This window comes from Schistocerca cancellata, chromosome 3, assembly GCF_023864275.1.
Source record: "Schistocerca cancellata isolate TAMUIC-IGC-003103 chromosome 3, iqSchCanc2.1, whole genome shotgun sequence".
NCBI lineage: Eukaryota > Metazoa > Arthropoda > Insecta > Orthoptera > Acrididae > Schistocerca > Schistocerca cancellata.
The window spans coordinates 741,235,144-741,242,770 of record NC_064628.1 but is presented as its reverse complement, the minus strand read 5'-3'; positions in this window follow the sequence as shown (position 1 = coordinate 741,242,770).

Sequence of the window (7,627 nt, the reverse complement as noted above, 5' to 3'; positions counted from 1 at the left end):
CCTAGTGTCTTTGGTATCATCCACCAAAGAAAATGCGAATCTACTCACCAAGTGGCGGCAGAACACACACATAAAAGGAGATTATAAGAATCGCAAGAGGAGGGCATATACTTGGAAAAGTCTGGGTGATATGGGAAGATTTCAGTTATATTACATCATGGTCGGACAGAGATTCCGAATTGGATTGGAAGGAATACTCAGGAGCAGATATAGACTCAGATCACAATGTAGTAGTATGAAGAGTAGGCTGAGGTTTAAGAGATTAGACAGGAAGATCAATACACAAGGAAGTAGGATACAGAAGTACAAAAGAATGATAAGATACGCTTGAATTTCTCTATAGATACAGCGATAAGGAATAGCTCAGTAGGCAGTACAGTTAAAGAGAAATGGACATCTCCAAAAAGGGCAATCACAGAAGCTGGAAAGAAAAACATAGGTACAAAGAAGGTAACTGCAAAGAAATCATGGGTAACAGAGTACTTCAGTTAATAGATGAAAGAAGGAGGTACAAAAATGTTCAGGGAAATTGAGGAGTACAGAAATACAAGTCACTGAGGAATGAAATAAATAAGAAGTGGAGGGGAGTTAAGGTGAAATGGCTGCATGAAAGATGTGAATAAATCGAAAAAGAAATGATTGTCAGAATGACTGACTCAGCATACAGGAAAGTAAAGACAACCTTTGATGAAATTAAAAGCAAGGGTGGTAACATTAGGAGTTCAACAGGAATTCCATAGTTAAATGCGAAGAAGAGACCAGATAGGTGGAAAGAGTACACTGAAAGCCTCTATGGGGGAAAGATTTGTCTGATGTGATAATAGAAGAAACAGCAGTCAATTTAGAAAAGATAGGGGATTCAGTATTGGAATCAGAATTTAAAAGAGCTCTGAAGGACTTAAGATCAAATACGGCACAAGAGATAGACAATATTCCATCAGAATTTCTGAAATCAATGGGGGAGGTGGCAACAAAACGACTATTCACATTGGTGTGCAGAATGTATGAGTCTGGCAACATACCATCTCTCTTTTGGAAAATATCATCCACACAATTCTGAAGATTGAAAGAGCTTACAAGTGCAAGAATTATCGCACAATCAACTAAACAGCTCTTGCATCCAAGTTACTGACAAGAATAATATACAGAAGAATGGAAAAGAAAATTGAGGATGTATTAGATGATGATAGTTTTGTTTTAGGAAAGGTAAAGGCACCAGAGAGGCAATTCAGACGTTACCGTTGATAATGGAAGCAAGACTAAAGAAAAATAAAGACGTGTTCATAGGGTCTGTTGGCCTGGAAAAAGCATCTGGCAATGTAAAATGGTGCAAGATGTTTGAAATTCTGAGACGTGTAATACACAACATGTACAAGAGCCAAGAGGGAATAATAAGAGCGGATGACCAGGAAAGAACTGCTCAGATTAAAAAGGGTGTAAGACAGGAATGTAGTCTTTGGCCCCTATTGTTCATTCTGTACATCAAAGAAGCAATTATGGAAATAAAACAAAGGTGAAAGGATATCAATAGTACGTTTTGCTGATGACATTGCTATTCTGAGTGAAACTGAAGAAGAATTACATGATCTGTTGAATGGGATGAACAGTCTAATGAGTACAGAATATGGACTGAGAATAAACTGAAGGCAGAGAAAGTAATGGGAAGTAGCAGAAATAAGAATAGTGAGAAACTTAACATCAGGGTTGATGGTCACGAAATTGATCAAGTTAAGGAATTTTGCTATCTAGACAGCAGAATAACTACTGATGGACGGAGCAAGGAGGAGATCAAAAGCAGGCTAGCAATGGCAAAAAGGGCATTCCTGGCCAAGAGAAGTCGACTAATATCAAACATAGGTCTTAATTTGAGGAAGAAATTTCTGAGAGTGTATGTTTGAAGTACAGCATTGTATAGTAGTGAAATGTGGACTGTGGAAAAACCGGGAATAGAAGAGAATTGAAGCATTTGAGATGTGGTGCTACAGATGAATCCTGAAAACTAGGTGGACTGATAAGGTAAGGAATGAGGAGATTTTGTGCAGAAACGGAGAGGAAAGGAATATGTGGAAAACCCTGAGAAAGAGAAGGGACAGGATGATAGGACACCTGATAAGACAGGAGGGAATGATTTCCATGATACTAGAGGGAGCTGTAGAGGACAAAAACTGTAGAGGAAGACAGAGATTGGAATACATCCAACAGATAATTGAGGATATAGGTTTCAAGGGCTAATCTGAGATGAAGAGGTTGGCACAGGAGAGGAAATCATGGCAGGTCACATCAGACCAGTCATAAGATTGATGACTCAATAAATAAATAAACAAATAAATAAATAATTAGGCAAGCTTCAAGAGCCAGTGGCTCCTGCTTCAGTCCAAAGAGTTCAAGGGTAAGGAACAGGGTCAAGGAAAAGGGGTAGATTTCGTAAAGACACCTAGAACTGCTGGTCTGGGAGACTTACCGGACAGGATGAGAAGGAAAGACTGATTGGAGACTGCATCACATGACATTTGAAAACCTGAGAGTTTAAAGGTGGAAGACAGGGTAATATGCAATACTGCTTAAACCTTATGCATGAGTTAATAAGAGTGAAAAGCTAAGTGAATTGTGCATAACAGCGGTGGGAGGGGGACTGTGAAAAATGCACGGGTAAGACAGTGAAAGATGTAGAAAACTAAAACGGAGTGAAGAAAAGAGTAGTTATTGTGAAGAAATTAAGACCAGGTGGGTAGTGAGAACCTAGGACATGTTGCAGTGCTAGTTCCAACCTCTGGAGTTCTGAGAAACTGGTGTCTGGGGGAAGAATCCAGATGGCGCATGTGGTGAAACAGGCACTGAGATCTTGACTGTCATGTTGTAGAGCTTGCTCTGCAACAGGATATTGTGCACTCCCAGTATACACGCTCTGCCTATGCCCATACATCCTAATTGATGATTTCGTGGTAGTCATGCCGACATAAAAGGCCGAACAGTGTTTACATAACAGCTGGCATATGACGTGTAATTTCGTAGGTGATACGAACAGACAGATCAGGTGTACAGTCATGGGAACCAGGATGGCTCCTTCCTATGCCAATCTTTTCATGTGTCACTTGGAGGGGGCTTTCCTGGGATCCATGAATCTTCAGCCCCTGGTTTGGTTTAGATATGTTGATGACATCTTTACCATGTGGACTCATGGTGAGGCTGACCTGTTAAAATTCTCAAATCTCTGAATACCTTCTCCCAATTAAATTTCACATGGTCCCATTCCAAATCCTGTGTCACTTTCCTTGATGTTGATCTCATTCTCACTGAAGGACAGCTACGCACATCTGTCCACATGAAATATACTAACAAATGACAGTACTTACATTTTGACAGTTGCCATTCTTTCCATGTCAAACATTCCCTCCCGTACAGCCTTGGCATTCGAGGTAAACATATTTGTTCGGATGCAGACTCTTTACAGCAATACACCACCATTCTCACCTCAGCCTTAACTGAATATAATTACCCCATCAGCATATTTCAAAAATAGATTTCCCACGCCATCACATCCAATCCTGGTACTGTCGTCTGCTACATCACCTTAACTGCCAAGCTAAGTAGTTTACATTTTCTCCTATGACTTTCTGTTTACCCAGTTTTTAAAATCTTGTCACATTTCACAACCTTCTCAATTATTTCTTTTTTTTTCTTTTATAATTTTTTTCGTATCATGTAGATTGTCCACTCATTGACTCTTATGAACCATTGCCTGTTCTCACCATTTTTGTATGAATTTTTCTCGTGTTTTCTTTTGATTTTTCCAAATTTTTTCCTTGCTCTTCTTATGTTTCTCTCTTTTATCCACCTCTGCTTATCGTTTTTGCCATTCCCACAATTTCTAACACTCCAAAACAGTCCTCTCTTGCCGTCATGAATCCCATGTCGTATTAAATCAACCCCTTTTCCCTTCACCCCTCTTCCTTCCCCTTCCACCTGAAGAAAGGGCCACTGGCTCCGAAAGCTCAACTAATTATAACTTTCTTTTATGTGTGTGTTTTGCTGCCACTTGGGGGTATATATATATTTTTTTGTCCATCGAATTAATTTATTTTATCAAAAATTGATTGTTTTCATTGTTATAATGAAAATGGTACATAACACTTAGAAATGGTATCAAGGAATAGATTGTGCTTTTTTTTTTTACTACTAATAGATAATTCTTTCACCTTCATAGTACCAAAATTTGTCATCTTCCTTGGCATTTTTCTCTGTGCTTGTGGGGCTGCTGTACTTGGCTGATTAGAGAGTTAGTTTACCATTGCTGATTCAGTCATAAAAATTCTTGTGAAACCAGGTTGTATAACAGTCATACCTGGTACGTCCGTGAACATTATGTGGCCAGACAAAAATGAAGTACACATGGTGCCAGTAGCAGATCGAGCAAGTTGAACTTTTGATGAATTAGCCATAAATTATTGTATGTACTATGAAAACATTTTCTATTTACAGATCATGCAGATCACATTTCAGTCAGTTTTTGTAATATACTTGCACAACTGAATGTTTTGGAATTTTGATCTAGATACAACACTATTAATTAAAGGCACTATCCATAAACGTAGGCAAAAAATAGAACTAAAAGCTACTTATTGGCACTAAGTAAGAAGCACTGACTGAAACAATAATAATAATGGTGAGATGCAATAACTGAGTGGAATCAACGATAATGACTAAAAACCACTAAAACAATAGATTGTTTCCACTCAAACTGAAGGTACCAGTAGTCAGGGAAGTTGAATTGTTGCCTCCAGCATTCCTCAGGAGTGTGAACTTTGTTGTAGAATGTTTATAGTTTTGGCTAAAGGACTAACTGTGAAATTAAAGTACCAATGTGTGAATGTGAACAGTACTTCATAACTAAAAGATACTGTGTCTCTTACCTATTCACAGGCTGTGAAACATAATTATGATTGTGTCCACAAGTGTGATTTGTACGTATTCTTCATGTACCCCTAAGGGAACTTACCCAGTCAACTTTGTATCCCCAGTAACACATCAACCTAATTAAGTATGTATTAATTGCATCTGGAATAACTTAATCCACAGCAATATATTAATCAGTTCTAAATGGTGAAAAAAAAAGAGTCATTTTATGTAACTATTTCATTAATGTCAACTATGTAGAGCATCTATCTTTAGATATGTTATGTAATTACTCATTGTTAGTATCATTTAGCTAATTATGTAATGTATCTATCTTGTATATTCTTATACATAGTGAAAGTTCCCAGAGTACTTTAGAAATGTATTTAGTTTTGAGTATATATAACTTTTCTGACGACGTGCTACATGTGTTCGAAGGTGAATAAAGCATTTATATTTTTAGTATTTCTTCCAGAATCATGACTTGTTAGACCAGTGTGATCTAATGAGCTTAAGGATATTTATCTTATCCCTTTTTCATTGTGGCACATTCTGATATTTTCAGACATGCATATATTGATTGATCTAGTTATACAAGATACTAAATGAATTTACCAATTGCCCTAATATGCTGTCTGGACATGAAGCTCTGTTCTTTTCCATTTTACACGATTTCAGCCACAGCTACACCTGCTCACTGATACATGGAAGCAGTATCGTTATAAGGCTGTTCAAGCTCTAGCCTTAATTATTTGTAATACTGTCACCCCTTTTCATTGCCTGTCAGAAGAATTTTGTGAACTTCAGTGGATTTTTACAGCTTGTCATCAGTTAGCCTAGTGTCAGGAGTGTGGAGAGAACAGAGGACATTTTATTTTCTAAAAAATAATTTTATAGTTTTAACAACAACATATTTCTGGGGTTAATGAAACTCATCAAACTTCCCATGTAAAATTACATGCCCATGAACTATCAGAACAACTTACATTAAGTTCAGCAATAAAGTTTTAAAATTCACCAATACTGATGAGACAAAAGATATAAGTGGCAGAGAAAAGATGATAGCACTTTAGTTGCAAATGGGTGAAAAAGCAGGCACCAAAATAGTAAAATAGGATGTGAGGAAAATAGGGGGATTAAAGACTTCGCCTAGTAATGATACTGGTCACACGTGCAGTGGACATGAAAATATCAAAGTATAGGTTTCTCCAACTTCATTCATTGTCGTTCACAGATCTTGTCACAGGATGTATAGAACAAGTCAAAGTATACATTAACAAAAGGGAAGCAACGGTTATGAACTATACATACGTTTACTGTCCAAACAAATTGTTTTTGCTCATCTGTATACTGTATACACTCAGAGGTTAAATTTGAGAGATTAGGCCATAATTTGAAAAATGTTTCCTAAATTCTTACCATCTACAGTGAACTTAATATCTATATGAATATATTGACATTTATCACAGGACCACAGTTGGAAATGTAGCTAACATAGGACTGTTTACGGTGAGCTTTGCTACACGTCACACAACTAAAAGGAGTCTTTAATTCTCAAATCTAAATAAACATATATGTCATTAAAGGAGTATTTAATAAGGTATGTTTTAATGAAGTTTTGATCTGCAGAGGTATTGAATTTCTTTATTTTTGTCCGATGGGGGCTTGTTAAAGGCTTTAGTACCATAAAATGAAACCTACTCCACAGCCTATATAAGAGGACAAAGTGTAAGTTTATGTTTTTAAGTGGTGGCTGTGAAAGACACATTTCAGTTGAAACTTTTTTTTAAATGCATAATATTCTTGTGAGGAACAGTGAGAGTAAATGTAAACATTCACTGTACATCTGTGGTGTTGAGCAGTTGACAGGTGTGTAAAAAAAGTCTGAATTTGTTTTAAGATTTTGGACTAAAAAGCTATATAATCTTCTATAAACCACTTAACACCTTGACTCTCATTGTTTTCATTCCTCACAAGAGTTCCCAGGCCATATTATTACGTGTCAATGCAATATAAGCTGATATGCATGGTGAATCATAAGTGAGGGAAAATATTCTGGAGATCATATACTTTTATGCTTAAGTCAAATACCATTGTCATATTTTCGTCCCCTGGACTTACAGTTTACACAATAAAGAAAAAAGTTAACCACTGAACGAAACAGTTAAGAGCCTCAAGGACAGTACATGTTTTAGTATCCCGCGGATGCTTTGCAAGACACACTAAATACCTGACATGTTGCAGCCAGTACTAGGAAGACACAGGAAAAAACTCACTCACCATTTGGTACTGCGCAACATTAAAAGAATTTGTGCGCTACACACTGCCAACAGTGACATGGAAAGAGTAGCCGACACAGACTGCTGTACTAAAATGTGACCAAGTTGTACCATCTTGCCAATCTTTCATTCTGGCTTATGAAGGCACACAGAACACTAAAATCTTCCTTCACATTTCTTGATTTTATGAAAAATAAGTTCTACAGCCATTTCTTGACACAGGAACATACAGGAAAAACAATTTTGTTTGTTGCTCAGTGTGTAGCACTGCACAAAATGTTTTCCCCAATTTTAACTTACCATGCATGTATACTACATTGATACAAAGGAAGCAATACTGCAGACATTATTAAAAAATTGTTTGACATGGAGTATCGGTGTGTGACTGCTTTTACTCAAGAATGGCATCTTTATCCTGTGACTAGTTTGTGGCCGGCCGTGGTGGCCAAGCGGTT